The sequence below is a fragment of the Scyliorhinus torazame genome, chromosome 5, assembly GCF_047496885.1.
Source record: "Scyliorhinus torazame isolate Kashiwa2021f chromosome 5, sScyTor2.1, whole genome shotgun sequence".
NCBI lineage: Eukaryota > Metazoa > Chordata > Chondrichthyes > Carcharhiniformes > Scyliorhinidae > Scyliorhinus > Scyliorhinus torazame.
Genome location: NC_092711.1, coordinates 167,949,876 through 167,966,569, shown reverse-complemented (window position 1 = coordinate 167,966,569; position 16,694 = coordinate 167,949,876). Strand labels below are relative to the sequence as shown.

Sequence of the window (16,694 nt, the reverse complement as noted above, 5' to 3'; positions counted from 1 at the left end):
TGCCTCAGCAGGTACGAGGAAACACAATCCCTTGCTACACTGAGAGCAGGTGAACGGCCTCTCCCCAGTGTGAACTTGCTGGTGTCTCGGCAATGTGGATGATTCACAGAATCCCTTCCTACACTGAGAGCAGATGAATGGCCTCTCCCCAGTGTGAACCCACTGGTGCCTCTGCAGGCTGGATAATTGAGTGAATCCCTTCCCACACTGAGAGCAGGCGAATTGTTTCTCCCCAGTGTGAACTCGCTGATGTCTCCGCAGGGTGAATGACTGACTGAATCCTTTCCCACAAAGAGAGCAGCTGAATGGTCTCTCCCCAGTGTGAATGCGCTGATGAGCTTCCAGTGCAAATAGGAGCTGCAGTCGACCATTTGGCACATTGAACTTGCTCAACCCTGTCATGAGCTCAATGGCCGATCTAGCTCAGCACCATTTCCCCACACTATTCCCCATTTCCCTTGGTGACTTCAACATCTCGAAACCTATCAACTCGATCTGGATAATACTTGATGAATGAGGCTCCATAGTCCTCTGGAGTAGAAAATTCCAAAGTTTCACCACATCTTCGAGTGAAGAATTCACTCCTCATCTTAACTTTCAGTCCATTTTCCTACCTGTTCCCCATGATCCTCAACTCCCTCATCAATCAGAATTCTGTCTAACTTCACGGCACCAAGGACCCAAGTTTGATCCCGGCCCTGGGTCACTGTCCGTGTGGAGTTTGCACATTCTCCCCGTGTCTGTGTGGGTCTCATCCCCACAACCCAAATATGTGCAGGGTAGGTGGATTGGCCATACTAAATTGGCCCTTAATTGGAAAAAACATGAATTGGGTACTTTAAATTTAAAAAAGATGTTTTGGTGAGAGGGGGGTGGCGTCACAATCAAATCCAGTGACTACCCACATGTACTTTGTGTCAGTTTGGGGTCAATGTCCACCCCCTCATTTTTCATCCGAGTCTCATAAGGTTGGAGATGGCTCTGGACAAGTAATGGCGGGCGCAGCTCCCACAATCCTCCCATGCTGGTGAAACTGCTCTATCCCAGGTGGATGGGTGGTCTGGAACTGCACATGTCCAAGGGAGAGGGACCCTTAATTGAAAACAAAAACAGAGAACTTATAATAAAACAAATAATTCTGTCTAGCTCATCCTTGAATATATTCAATGACTCCCAGACTCCACTGGTCCCTGTAGGAAACTAATTCCAAAGATAAACTTTGAGGTAAGAGATTACTGAAAATATATAACATGGTTACAGTACAATATTACAAGAGTAGAAATAATAATAAATGTTCTTTACAGGTCCAGACGGAGTGACTGGGAAGAGGGGTAACCCCAGGTTAAAGACGTGTGAAATGTCTCCAGCCAGGACAGTTGGTAGGATTTCGCAAGCCCAGGCAGATGGTTTGGGGGGTGGGGGGGGGGGGGGGGTGGGGGGGTGGGGGGGGGGGGGGGGGTGAATGTAATGCGACATGAATCCAAGGTCTTGGTTGAGGCCGTACTCACGTGTGCGGAACTTGGCTATAAGTTTCTGCTCGGCGATTCTGCATTATTAGGCTTGCAAAATCCTACCAACTGTCCTGGCTTGAGACAATTCGCACCTCTTTATAACCTGTAATTATCCCTCTCTCCAATCACTCCGTCTGGACCTGTAAAGACTTAATTACCTGCTAAGACTCGCATTCAAAAGTATCGTCTTGCATCATTGACTTTGTCTGTATCTATGTTTCTGGAACCCACCTCTTCATTCACCTAAGGAACAGTGCTCCGAAAGCTAGTGATTCGACTAGTGTTGGACTTTAACCTGGTGTTGTAAGACTTCTTACTTTTACTTTAACACAATGAACAACCACACTCCATGGTAACGTCGCTGAAGTTGTCACTCAATTCTCCTGGAACCAATCCAGTGTGATGCTTCGTTCCTGTGTTTACTTCCATTCTATACCTTTGCCTGACTGGCAGCCCTTAACCCCAGAGGCGTCTTTTGCTGTGATGGTTTCCTGATGATATTCAGGTCCCGATAAACCAAATGACTCTTCCAAATCCTGAAGTGACGTTTTTTTTCTTCAAATCTTCGTCTAATATCCTGTAAAATGCAAGTTGAGAACAGACAATTCTAGTTTCCATTCTCACTCTACTGTACGTAATATTCATCCTCCCAAATCTCAGAAGGTGCTGATTCAGGCTGATTGACAGATCCATGCTCACTGCTTCCTGTCCTGGGCAGAGGCCTGAAAATCTCCATGCAGGCTGCAAGACAAAAATATGTCTATAATACTGAACTCAACATGTGTGCAACATACAAACTTCCTTTCGCTTCAGTTGCTGCAAGTCACCAAAGTCCCCTCAGAATGAGAAAAGAAATGGAAAGGAAAAGTAGATTTGGAGAGGCTACTCCCTCTTAATAATAATAATAATCGAGGGCAGCACAGTGGCGCAGTGGGTTAGCACTGCGGCCTCACAGCACTGAGATCCCAGGTTCGATTCCAGCTCTGGGACACTGTGTGGAGTTTGCACATTCTCCCCGTGTTTGCGTTGGTTTTGTCCCCATAACCAAAACGATGTGCAAGCTAGGTGGATTGGCCACGCTAAATTGCCCCTTAATTGGGGAAAAAAAATGAATTGGGTACTCTAAAATTTTAAAATAATACTAATAATCTTTATTATTGTCACAAGTCGGCTTACATTAACACTGCAATGGGGCGGTACGGTGACGCAGTGGTTAGCTCTGCCGCCTCACGGCGCCGAGGTCCCAAGTTCGATCCCAGATCTGGGTCACTGTCCGTGTGGAATTTGCATATTCTCTCTGTGTTTGCCTGGGTTTTGTCCACACAACCCACAGTTGTGCAGGGTAGGTGGATTGAACACGCTAAATTGCCCCTTAATTGGAAAAGATGAATTTAGTAATCTAAATTAAAAAAAAAAACACGGCAATGAAGTTACTGTGAAACTTCCCGTGTCGCCACATTCTGACACCTGTTAGGGTACACAGAAGGAGAATTCAGAATGTTCAATTCACCTAACCGCACGTCTTTCAGGCATTCTAGAACAAGAGGTAATAGTCTGAGGGTAAGATGGGCAGCATGGTAGCACAGTGGTTAGCACCGTTGCTTCACATCTCCAGGGTCCCAGGTTCGATTCCGGCTTCGGTCACTGTCTGTGGAAATCTGCACCTTCTCCCCGCGTCAGCGTAGGTTTTGTACGGGTGCTCCGGTTTCCTCCCACAGTGCAAAGATGTGCAGGTTACGAGGATTGACCAAGATAAATTGCCCTTAGTGTTCAAAAAGGTTAGGTGGAGGTTCCAGGGGCGGCTATGGAGGAGTAAGTCACACATTTGGTGCTTTTGGACCTTTCCCCCCAACTTTTTTGTACTTTTGAGTGCTAGTTCGGAAGGCATAGGCACTCAGGCACTGACTCCAGACACAGGTGTATGGAATTAAGAAGCAGAAAGAATCGCAAACAGTTGAAGAAGTGGGCAAACAAGGGCAGTGTACAAGCTGCTGCTGAGGACAATATGGCCGACTTCCGGACCCTTAATGCAGACAGCCCAGCCAACAACGGAGCATCTGTTGAAGGTCATTCATGAGGGCTTTAATGCTTTGCAGCGGAACAGTATAGACCCGATTCAGAAGTATATCGAGGGCCCTGAGCACAGGCTGGATGCCCAGGATCGTACGATCCAGAAGCTGGAAAAGGCGCTGGAGGAGCAGGAGGATCACCAAACGGTGGGGGAGGTGGAGATGGAGAGGTTGAAGGACCAACAAAAAAGGCTTCTGGAGATGGTAGAGGGGGGGTGACGGGTGACGGGGGAGGAGTTTTTGTTCTATTCACATATTCATAAGGTGTATTCCCGAATTGATCTTTTCATCATGAGCAGAGATTTGTTAGCGGGGGTGACGGATGTAGAATATTCGGCGATCGCTATTTCGGACCATGCCCCACACTGGGTTGATCTGCAGGTCTGCAAGGAAAGTTTTCAGCGCCCTCAATGGAGGCTGGAGGTCGGTTTGTTGGCAGACGAGGCGGTGTGAGAGGGTGAGGAAATGTATGCAAAACTACCTGTACGTCAATGACACAGGGGAAGTCTCAGCGGTGGTGCTCTGGGAAGCGCTGAAGGCTGTGGTGAGAGGGGAGCTGATTTCGATCAGAGCACATAGGGACAGGACGGACAGGGCAGGAAACTTGGTAGGGGATTCGGCGGGGCTGAAAAAGGTGTTCAGGGATTTCTATAGCAAGCTTTAATCCTCAGAACTCCTGGGGCGGGAGGGGATAAGACGCTTTCTGGATGAACTGACCTTCCCAAAAGTGGGAAGGGGATTGGGGATTGGTAGACTGGTTGGGGACCCGATCAGGACTTCAGAAATATTGGTGGGCTTGAGGGCCATGCAATCAGGTAAAGCCCCAGGGCCGGATGGGTATCCGGTGGAGTTTCATAAAATTCTCCGAGATAGTGGGGCCGGTGCTGGCTAGCGTTTTTAATGAGGCACGAGACCGAGGGGTGTTACCCCCAATGATGTCACAGGCCACCATCTCGCTGATATTGAAACTGGACAAAGACCTGGAGGCATGTGGGTCCTATAAGCTGATCTCTCTGCTCAACGTAGATGCTAAAATTCTGGCCAAGCCCTTGGCGGCTAGGATTGAGGACTGTGTGCCAGACGTCATTATGGAAGATCAAACCGAGTTAGTCAAGGACAGGCAGCTGGTGGCCATCCTAAGAAGGCTGCTGAATGTGATTATGATGCCCCGGAGAGTAAGGAGGTAGAGGTACTTGTGGCAATGGATGCTGAGAAGGCTTTCGACCGGGTTGAGTGGGACTATCTATGGGAGGTGCTGGGACGTTTTTGGTTCGGGGAGGGCTTTATCGACTGGGTCAGACTGTTGTACCAGGCTCCAGAGGCGAGTATGAGGATGAACAGGACGACATCTGACTATTTCAGACTGTACCGTGGGACAAGGCAGGTGTGTCCCCTCTCCCCACTGCTGTTTGTGGTAGCAATAGTGCCGCTGGCAATTGCCCTAAAAGCCTCTAGGGGCTGGAAGAGGCTGGTACGGGGGTAGGTGTGGAACACAGAGTTTCATTGTACGCTGACGACCTGCTCCTATACATCACGGATCCAGTGGCTGGGATGGGTGAGATTATGGGAATCCTGAAGGAATTCGGCTGGTTGTTGGGGTACAAACTAAACATGACAAAGAATGAGTTGTTTGTAGTCCAGGTGAGGGGCCAGGAGGGTAGGTTGAGGGGGCTGCCGTTCACGTTAGTGGGGGACAGTTTTAGATACTTAGGGATACAGGTGGCGCGGGACTGGAGCTGTCTGCACAAGTTGAACTTGTCTCGGTTGGTGGAGCAAATGAGGGCTGAGTTCCGGAGGTGGGATGTGCTCCCACTGACACTAGCGGGGAGAGTGCAGACAGTTAAAATGACAATCCTCCCGAGATTCCTGTTCATCTTGTAGTGTCTCCCCATTTTCATTCCGCGTTCTTTTTTCAAGAAGGTTAATAAAATGATTATGGGATTTGTGTGGGCGGGAAAGTCCCTGCGGGTGAAGAGGGTGATGCTCGAGAGGATCAGAGGGGAAGGGGGCTGGCGCTGCCAAACTTCAGTAATTTCTACTGGGCGGCCAATATGATTTTTTAAAAAATAAAAAAATTTAGAGTACCCAATTATTTTTTTAATTTTCCAATTAAGCGACAATTTAGCGTGGCCAATCCACGTAACCTGCACATCTTTGGGTTGTGGGGGTGAAACCCACGAGACATGGGGAGAATATGCAAACTCCACACGGACAATGACCCAGGGCCGGGATTTGTACCCGGGTCCTCAGCACCGCAGCAACATAGCTATGATAAGGAAGTAGATGGTGGGTGCGGGGTCGGATTGGGAGCGAATGAAGGCCGCTTTGTGCAGGGGGACCAATTTGGCAGCCCTGGTTACAGCGCTCCTGCCACTCCCACCAGCACGGTACTCCACGAGCCCCATAGTGGTAGCGACATTGTGGATCTGGGGCCAATGGAGAAGGCACATGGGGGGAATGGGAGCATCGGTTTGGTCCCCAATTTGCAATAATCACCGGTTTGCCCCAGGGAATATGGACAGTGGGTTCTGAGCATGGCAGAGGGCTGAGATTGAGAGGATGGGGGATTTATTCTTGGAAGGGAGCTTCCCGAGCATGAGGGCGTTAGAGGAGAAATTTGGGCTGGCGAGAGGGAATGAGTTCAGGTACCTGCAGGTGCGGGACTTTCTGCGCAGATTCAGTCCTTCCCACGCCTGCCACTCAGGGGGATCCAGGACAGGGTAGTGTCCAGTGGATGGGTGGGGGAGGGGAGGGTCTCGGATATATATAAAGAACTTATGGGAGCGGAGGAGTCAGACCGAGGAGCTGAAGCTTAAGTGGGAAGAGGACCTTGGAGGTGAGATAGAAGAGGGCTTATGGGTGGAGGCGTTGAGTAGGGTGAACACGACCACAACATGCGCCAGGCTCAGCCTGATTCAATTTAAGGTCGTCCACTGGGCCCACTTGACAGTGGCCCGGATGAGTAAATTTTTCGGATTGGAGGACAGGTGCGCCAGATGTTCGGGAGGGCTGCCGGCGAAACATGTCCACATGTTTTGGGCATGTCCAAAACTCAGGGGGTATTGGCAGGGGTTCGCGGATGTTATGTCCTGTGTACTGAAAACAGGGGTGGTGAGGAGTCCAGAGGTGGCTATTTTGGGGGTTTCGGAGGACCCGGGAGTCCAGGGGGAGAGAGAGGCTGACGTTTTGGCCTTTGCTTCCCTGGTAGTCCGGCGACGAATTCTGCTGGGATGGAGGTACTCAAAACCTCCGAAGTCGGAGGCCTGTCTATCAGATATGGCAGGCTTTCTCGGTCTGGATGAAAGCTGTATGGGTTCGCCCGGATGTGGCAACCATTTATCAACTTCTTCGCGGAAAATTAATCGTCAGCGGGGGGCGGGGTTAGGGTAATGTAGGTTAGGGGGGTACTTAGGCTGGTCCTTGTGGGAGGGGAGCTGGGTTTCTTGCACGATTGTTTTTTTGCACACTGTTTTATATTATTGTTGTTTATTGTGCCAAAATGTCTTAATAAAATTGTTTGTCAAAAAAAAGTTAGGTGGTGTTACTGTTGGGGCTTTTCACAGTAACTTCATTGCAGTGTTAATGTAAGCCAACTTGTGACAATAAAGATTATTTTTAAAAAGAGGTAGCAAATTCTAAGAGTTGAGGAAACACTGCCTCTCCCAAGGGCTGTGAATCTGTGGAATTCACTACTCCAGAGTGCGGTGGAGCTGGGACAGTGAGTAAATTTAGGAGTTTTTAATTGGTACTGTGTTGATGGGTTATGGAGAAGTGGCAGGACTGTCGAGTTAAGGCCAGGATGAGATCCTGGTGGGGCAGACTCGATGGGCCAAATGGCCTAGTTTTGCTCCGAAATCTTATGACCTGATGAAAGGGGGAGACATTGATGTTCCCAGATGTTGCCCAGAGAAGGAAGTTTTAGTCTGAAGCTCATTGTCCAACCTCCACATTGTGACATCATAAAGGAGCTCGTCCTAAATCAACCAATCGGAATAAATTCGCTTCGCTGTGACGTCACTGCATTAGCGCGCACCCGCCCGGCGCGCGGACACGGGAGCCCCGCCCACACTCTTTGTTCCCCCTCCCCCGACAGATACTCGAGACGGTTTCCAAGCAACCATCTGAGAACTCCGGCTAGAGCAAGAAGCCGCTCGGTGATCGCTCCTTCCCCCACCCCGGCACGGGAATGCGCATGTCTAACGGAGAGGGAAAGCTGCGCATGTGTTGGTGAAATCCCTCTCCCCTGACCCGGGACAGCGCATGTCGAAAAGAGAGGGGAAGCTGCGCATGTGCAGGGGAGCACCACGCCGCTGACCTGACTGCTGAGGTATTGACCAATGGGAAGATTGGAGGACCGGAAGGACTCTGCTCCTCCGCCAATCAGAGCTCCCCATTGTCTCAATGCGAAAGCTGGACATGGAGGTTTCTGCCGAGCAAAGCTGTTGTTCCTCCAACCCTGAATGAGCTTGAGCTGCACACAGACTCTGTCTCCAACATCTGTGAGTAAAACGCTTAATTTTCTCCCCCATTTATTTTCTTATTCTGACCTTCAATTGGTGACTTGCACCAACTGAAGGGAAAGGACGTGAATCCAGGGAGGCTGCAGACTCTGGAAAGCTTGGCCCAGGTCTCTCTCTCTCTTCAAGACATTGACATCCTTTGCTCCCTCAGCTTGACACATTTATTTGTCTGGCTAAAAGGATGGTCTCTTTCCTAAGGATGTGGAGATACCGGCGTTGGACTGGGGTGAGCACAGTAAGAAGTCTTACAATACCAGGTTAAAGTCCAACAGGTTTGTTTCAAACACTAGCTTTCGGAGCACTGCTCCTTCCTCAGGTGAATGAAGAGCTATGTTCCAGAAACATACATATCTCTGCAAGACGTGCCAGATCATCGACATGGATACCACCATTGCACGTGAGAACATGTAATGGTGATATATATCTCTGCAAGACGTGCCAGATCATCGACATGGATACCACTATTACACGTGAGAACACCACCCACCAGGTACGCGGTACATACTCGTGCGACTCGGCCAATGTTGTCTACCTCGTACGCTGCAGGAAAGGATGTCCCGAAGCATGGTACATTGGCGAGACCATGCAGACGCTGTGACAACGAATGAACGGACATCACGCGACAATCACCAGGCAGGAATGTTCCCTTCCAGTCGGGGAACACTTCAGCAGTCAAAGGCATTCAGCCTCTGATCTCCGGGTAAGCGTTCTCTAAGGCAGCCTTCAGGACGCGCGACAACGCAGAATCAACGAGCAGAAACTTATAGCCAAGTTCTGCACACATGAGTGCGGCCTCAACTGGGACCTGGGATTCATGTGGCATTACATTCATCCACCACCATCTGGCCTGGGCTTGTGAAATCCTACCAACTGTCCTGGCTTGAGACAATTCACACCTCTTTAACCTGGGGTTACCCCTATCTCTGGATATGGAAACACTTAATTAACTGCAAAGGGGCTGGTTTAGCACACTGGGCTAAATCGCTGGCTTTTAAAGCAGACCAAGCAAGCCAGCAGCACGGTTCAATTCCCGTACCAGCCTCCCCGAACAGGTGCCGGAATGTGGCGACTAGGGGCTTTTCACAGTAACTTCATTGAAGCCTACTTGTGACAATAAGCGATTTTCATTTCATTTTCATTTCATGCTCGCATTCTAAGTATTGTCTTGCATCTTTGAATTTGTCTATACATATGTTTCTGGAACATATCTCTTCATTCACCTGAGGAAGGAGCAGTGCTCCGAAAGCTAGTGTTTGAAACAAACCTGTTCGACTTTAACCTGGTGTTGTAAGACTTCTTACTGTTTCCGAATGTTCACATTTAAAGGTTGACATTAAAGGGAACAGTAAACAGGACAAATCAAACCCAACTAATGAATTCCTTGTCGGAATACTCTCCATCATCAGCAAAGTGATGGAAGGAGTCATCAACAGTGCTATCAAGTGGCACTTACTTAGCAATAACCTGCTCATGGACGCTCCGTTTTGGTTCTGCCAGTGTCACTCATCTCCTGACCTCATTACAGCCTTGGTCCAAACATGGACGAAAGAGCTGAATGTCAGAGGTGAGATGAGAGTGACTGTCCTTGACATCAAGACAGCATTTGACTGAGTATGGCATCAAGGAGCCTTAGCTAAACTGGAGTCAATGGGAATCTGAGGGAATACTTTGCGTTGGTTGGAGTCATACCTGGCACAAAGGACAATGGTGGTTGAAGGTCAATCATCTCAGCTCCAGGACATCACTCCGGGAGTGATGGGTTTCTTCCATGGTGCTCTGGTTTCCTCCCACAAGTCCCGAAAGACGTGCTTGTTAGGTGATTTAGACATTCTAAACTCTCCCTCTGTGTACCCAAACAGGTGCCGGAGTGTGGCGACCAAAGGCTTTTCACAGTAACTTCATTGCTGTGTTAATGTAAGCCTACTTGTAACAATAATAAAGATTATTATTAGGAGAATTGGGAGAGTGAATATTAGATACAGCAGAGTGAGAGTGGAGGGAGAGTGTGTGGAATGGAGATTTAGAGCATTTGAGGGTAAGAGAGAGAGCAAAGAATGTTTGCTAGAAACTAGAATTGTCTGTTCTGAATTTCTTATTCTGCACTGACAGTGATCACTTTTGTAAAATCTTTTTGCAGGAAGTTAGAACGAGAGGCGTTTGAGGCCGATATCACAAACTAAATATCACGTCAAGAACTGACTGAGTCACTCAATTCTTGGGAATCGAATATCATCGGCCTTTGAATCTAGAAGGAGAAATGTTTGTCTATTCTGTCTGCTTCAAGAGATTTTGAACATCAGTGTGTCTGGAAAAGCACTGAGACACACACACACACCCGTGTGAGACTGTTACAGAGCACTGACTGTGGAAAGTGCTTGAACCAGTGACACAGTCTGAAAACATATTACACCATTCACATCAGGGAGAGCCTGTACACGTGTTCTGTGGACAAGGCTTCAACTGATGGTCCAACGTGGTGAGACTCAAGATCACCCAGACCATGGAGAAACCATGGAAATGTGAGGACTGTGGGAAGGGATTCAAAGGCCCGTACGGGCTGGAAAGGCATCAACGCAGTCACAATGGAGAGAGACCGTTCACCTGCTCTGTGTGTGGGAAGGGATTCACAGCCCCGCATGAGCTGGCAAGGCATCAACGCAGTCACACTGGAGAGAAGCCGTTCACCTGCTCTCAGTGTGAAAAAGGATTCACTGACATTGGCAATCTGCGGAGACACGAACGAGTTCACACTGGGGAGAGGCCGTTCATCTGCTCGGACTGTGGGAAGGAATTCACTCGGTTATCCCACCTGCAGAGACACCAGAGAGTTCACACCGGGGAGAGGCCATTCGCCTGCACTGGGTGTGATAAGGGATTCACTCGGTTATCCCACCTGCAGACACACCAGCGGGTTCACACTGGGGAGAGGCCATTCACTTGCACTGTGTGTGATAAGGGATTCACTCAGTTATCCAACCTGCAGGCACACCAGCGAGTTCACACCGGGGAGAAGCCATTCATCTGCTCTGTGTGTGATAAGGGATTCACTCAATTATCCAACCTGCTGAGCCACAATGTCACTCACACCAAGAGCAGGCCCTTTAAATGCTCTGACTGCAGAAGGGATTTCAAAAGCTCACAGCGATTGATGTCCCACCAGCGCATTCACACTGAGGAGAGACCGTTCAGCTGCTCTCACTGCACAAGGAGCTTTAGAACTTCATCCAACCTGATGAAACACAAGCAAGGCCACACTGGGGAGAGCCCGTTCACCTCTCCGACTGGGAAAAGATTCACTCGGTCATCACTTGCTGAACCACAATGTCACTCACACCAATGAGAGACCCTTTAAATGCTCCGACTGTGGGAGTGGGTTTAAAAGCTCTTGGATACTGATGGAACACCAGCGCATTCACAATGAGGAGAGACCGTTTAGCTGCTCTCACTCCACAAAGAGATTTCAAACATCATCCACATTGCGGAGACACCAGCGAGTTCACACCGGGGAGAGTTGATTCACCTGCTCTGATCACAGAATTTACAGTGCAGAAGGAGGCCATTCAGCTCATCGAGTCTGCACCGGCTCTTTGAGAGAGCACCCTATCCAAGCCCACATCTCCACCCTATCCCCATAACCCCCACCCGACACTAAGGGCAATTTAGCATGGCCAATCCACCTAACCTGCACATCTTTGGACTGTGGGAGGAAACCCACGCACACACGGGGAGAACGTGCAGACTCCGCACAGACAGTGAACCAAGCCGGGAATCGAACCTGGGACCCTGGAGCTGTGAAGCAATTGTGCTAACCACCATAAGACATAGGAGCGGAAGTAAGGCCATTCGGCCCATCGAGTCCACTCGACCATTCAATCATGGCTGATTTCAACTCCATTTACCCGCTCTCTCTCCATAGCCCTTAATTCCTCGAGAAATCAAGAATTTGAAATGAAATGAAATGAAAATCGCTTATTGTCACGAGTAGGCTTCAATGAAGTTACTGTGAAAAGCCCCTAGTCGCCACATTCCAGCGCCTGTCCGGGGAGGCTGGTACGGGAATCGAACCGTGCTGCTGGCCTGCTTTAAAAGCCAGCGATTTAGCCCAGTGAGCTAAACCAGCCCCTAGCTAAACCAGCAATTTATCAACTTCTGTCTTAAAGACATTCAACGTCCCGGCCTCCGCCGCCCTCTGTGGCAATGAATTCCACAGACCCACCACTCTCTGGATGAAGAAATTTCTCCTCATCTCTGTTCTAAAGTGACTCCCTTTTATTCTAAGGCTGTGCCCCCGGGTCCTAGTCTCCCCTGGTAATGGAAACAACTTCCCTACGTCCCTAAGCCATTCATTATCTTGTAAGTTTCTATTAGATCTCCCCTCAACCTCCGAAACTCCAATGAATATAATCCCAGGATCCTCAGACGTTCCTTGTATGTTAGGCCTACCATTCCTGGGATCATCCGTGTGACTCTCCGCTGGACCCGCTCCAGTGCCAGTATGTCCTTCCTGAGGTGTAGGGCCCAAAATTGCTCACAGTATTCTAAATGGGGCCTAACTAATGCTTTATAAAGCATGCTACCGTGCTGATTGTGGGAAGAGATTTAGTGATTCATCTGCCTTGTTGACACACCAGCGAGTTCATACTGGAAAGAAGCCATTCACCTGCTCTCACTGTGGGGAGGGATTCACTCAGTCATCCAAATGCTGAGACACCAAAGGGTTCACAAGTGATGACCGGTTAAATTCTGCTGTTATTCCTGCTGTTAATCACATCCAGGACTGAACATGGAGTGGGTGAAGGGGTTTGTCTCCTCGTCAACTCCTGGTGCTCGGATGTGGCGGCCCTGGCGAACTACTGCTCCCCGGACCTGGAATACCTGACTGTGAAGTCTCATCCAAAATACCTACCACGGAGTTCACTTCTGCCATTATCACAGTGGTCTACATCCCACCCCAGGCGGAAGTGAAGAAGGCGCTTGATGAATTGTACATTGCTATAAATAACAATGAAATGGAATACCCGGCGGCCCTGTTCATCGTGGCCGGGGACTTTAACCAGGGCAACCTCAAGAGTGTACTGCCAAAATTCCACCAACACATCTCCTGTCCCGACAGGGACCCCAACATCCTTGACCACTGCTACACAAACATCTAGGGCACCTGATGATCCATCCCCGGACCACACTTTGGAAAATTGGACCACAAGACGGTGCTCCTTCTCCCGGCATACAAGCGGTTTGTTTGCTTAATAAATTTAAGTGTACACAATTATTTTTTTCCAATTAAGGGGCAGTGTAGCGTGGCCAATTCACCTCCACTGCACATCTAATTGGGTTGTGGGGTTGAGACCCAAAGACACGAGGAGAATGTGCAAACTCCACACGGACAGTGACTGGGGCCAGGATCGAACCCAGGTTCTTGGTGCCGTGAGGCAGCAGTGCTACCCATTGTGCCACCCAACTGACAGATTTCTAATTACCAATAACACAAAGGGATATGGGGACAGTGTGGGGAAAAAGGCATTGAAGTGGATAATCAGCCATGATCATATTGAATGGTGGAGCAGGCTCGATGGGCTGAATGGCCAACTCCGGCTTCGATGATGTAAAGATAGGTAGGAAAGTAAATTGTGAAGAGGACATAAGGAGGTTACAAAGTGATATAGATAGATTGTGAGTGGGAAAAGACCTGCCAAATGGAGAATAATGTGGGAAAATGTGAAATTGTCCACGTGGGCCAGAAGAATAAAAAAAGCTTATTATCCAAATGGTGAGAGATTGCAGAGCTCTGAGATTCAGAGGGTGTCCGAGAGCCTGAATCACAAAAGGCGAGTATACAGGTACAGCAAGTAATTAGGAAAGCTAATAGAATGTTATTGTTTATTGTGAGGGGAATTGAATACAAAAGTAGGGAGGTTATGCTTCAGTTATACAGGACATTGGTGAGACCACATCTGGAGCACGGTGTACAGTATTGCTCTCATTTAAGGAATGATGTCAATGTGTTGGAAGCAGTTCAGAGAAGGTTTACTGGACTCATATCTGGAATTGGAGGCTGGTCTTATGAGGAATGATTGGACAGGCTGGGCTTGTGTCCGATGGAGTTTAGGTGACTTGATTGAACCGTATAAGATCCTGAGGGACTTGACAGAGTGGATGTGGAAAGGTTGTTTCCTCTTGTGGGAGAATCTAGAAATTGGAGTCACTTTAAAAGTAATAACTTGCCCATTTAAGACAGAGGAGAACTTTTTTCTCTCAGAGGGTTGGGAGTCTTTGAAACTCTCTTCCTCAAAGGGCAGTGGAAGCAGAGTCTGTGAATATTTTGAAGGCAGAGCTGGATAGAATCTTGATAGGCAAGGGGGTGAAAGGTTATCGGGGGATTAGCGGGAATGTGGAGTTGAGGTTACAATCAGATCAGCCGTGAACGTATTGAATGGTGCAGCAGGCTCGAGAGGCCGAGTGGCCTACTCCAGCTCCTAATCCGTACGTTATCACATCCTTTATAATAAATTGTAGCATTTTCCCTCCTACTGATGTCAGGCTAATGGGTCTGTGGTTCCCCATTTTCTCTCTCCTTCCTTAAATAGTAGGGTTACATTTACCACCTTCCATTCTGCAGGAACCATTCCAGAATCTATAGAATTGTGAAAGATGATCACCAATGTATCCACTATCTCTACAGCCGCCTCTTTCAACACTCTGGGATGTAGAGCATCAGCTTTTGGGGATTTATTCACTTTGAACCACATTAATTTCTCCAGCACTACTTTTTCACTAATACTAATCTGCTTCAGTTCCTCGTGCTCACTAGTCCCTTGGTTCTCTCGTGTCTTTGGGCCGATTTCATGTCCTCCATGAAGACAGACACACGTTGTTTAGTTTCTCTGCCATTTCCTTATTCCCCATTATAAACTCTCCTGTCTCTGCCTGGAATGGACCCACATTGGTCTTTGCTAATCTTTTCCTTTTCACCACCCCCCCCCCCCCCCCCCCCCCACGCGTCTGCTGATGATTTACTTCCAGCAAAGAAGTCGACGAACGGTTGCCACCTCCGGGCGAACCCTAACAGAGACCCTCTCAAGGCGAACTTGATTTTCTCCAAACAGAGAAAGCTAGCCATGTCCGATAGCCAGGTCTCCAACTTCGGGGGCTTTGAGTCCCTCCATGCTAATAGTATCCATCTCCGGGCTACCAGGGAACCAAGGCCAGAACGTCTGCCTCTTTCTCCTCCTGGATTCCCGGGTCTTCTGACACCCCGAAAATAACCACCTCTGGACTCAAGTGCCACACATAATTTTAACACCATGGACATGACTTCCGCAAACCCCTGCCAAAATCCCCTCAGCTTTGGACATGTCCAAAACATGTGGACATGGTTCGCCGGTCCTCCCGCACATTTTGCGCACCTGTCCTCCACACCAAAGAATATGCTCATCTGGGCCAGTGTCATGTGAGCCCGGTGAACAACCTTAAATTGTACCAGGTTGAGCCTGGCACATGTTGCGGACGTGTTGACTCTACTCAACATGTCTGCCCATAGACCATCCTCTATCCCAGCTCCTCCTCCCACTTGTCCTTTTCACATTATAAAGGAAAATGTTTCTAGCCAGTTTGCTCTCGTATTCTATTTTCTCTTTATGAGTTTCTTGATCCTCCTTTGCTGAATTCTAAAACAAGTTTCCAATCCTCAGGGTTACACTTATTTTGGCCATTTTGTGAGCGATGAGATCTATTTTCTTCAAAAATGAGCCGTAGATCTGGTTGATTGGAGGTGTCCAAAAATACAACTTTATTGTTAATTATCCACCGTGATTCTCTTACATAAAAATAAATCAAATTCTCATCAATGGTCTAACCCCTTATTGGTTTCAAATTCTCAGCTGAGGCTTCCTGATTTATTCAAAAAACTCTCTGCCACTTGGAGCATGATTTGTTACCCAGGCATTGGTCATGACTTAAGATTCATTAATGTCTATCAAATTAATTAAATATCTACATGCTCCCGCCACGTGTACCAATCCTCTGAAGATGAGGTGTTCTGCATTAACGTTGCTTGTTGCTAAGGCTTTGCTACATTTTGTAAATGTTTGTGTTGCTAAGGCTGCAATTCGTTTTCATTACTAAATGTATTTGTAGAAAAATGGTTTATTCACTACGAGGGCTTTTATGCAACTTTTCTTGAAACCGTGTTAGATTCTGACACATAATTAAGTTCCTGTGCAGCAATTCTCATATTTTTATCTGAAACAATGACTTTGCCTTGTGGATATTCCATTTTCTGTCTATATACTGAATTTAAGAATTATACTGCATTAATTCTTAAAGGTACCAATAAATCCGTGAAGCAATAAATCTGTAATCGATCAATGAGCCTCTTCCTTTAACCAGTGGAATCTTTAATTGTTCTTGTTAGCCACGGTTGCATCACTTTTCCTGTTGGATTTTTGTTTCTGAAAGGAATCTATATTTTATGTAAATATGTGATAATTCCTTAAATGCGATTGCCTGTGTATCATTACACATTTTATTGTAAGTTCCCAATCAACTTGCCCTTCATTGCTTGACAGTTTCCTTCTGAGACAGAACCATGTAACCAC

The 16,694-nt window shown here is 48.0% G+C and overlaps 1 protein-coding gene across 1 annotated transcript in view; it reads right to left on the bottom strand.

Annotated features, from left to right (window-relative positions):
* The window catches only part of LOC140422297 (uncharacterized), a 380,604-nt gene that overhangs the window by 120,224 nt on the left and 243,686 nt on the right, over window positions 1-16,694 (bottom strand). The gene's annotated exons all lie outside the window — the stretch shown is intronic.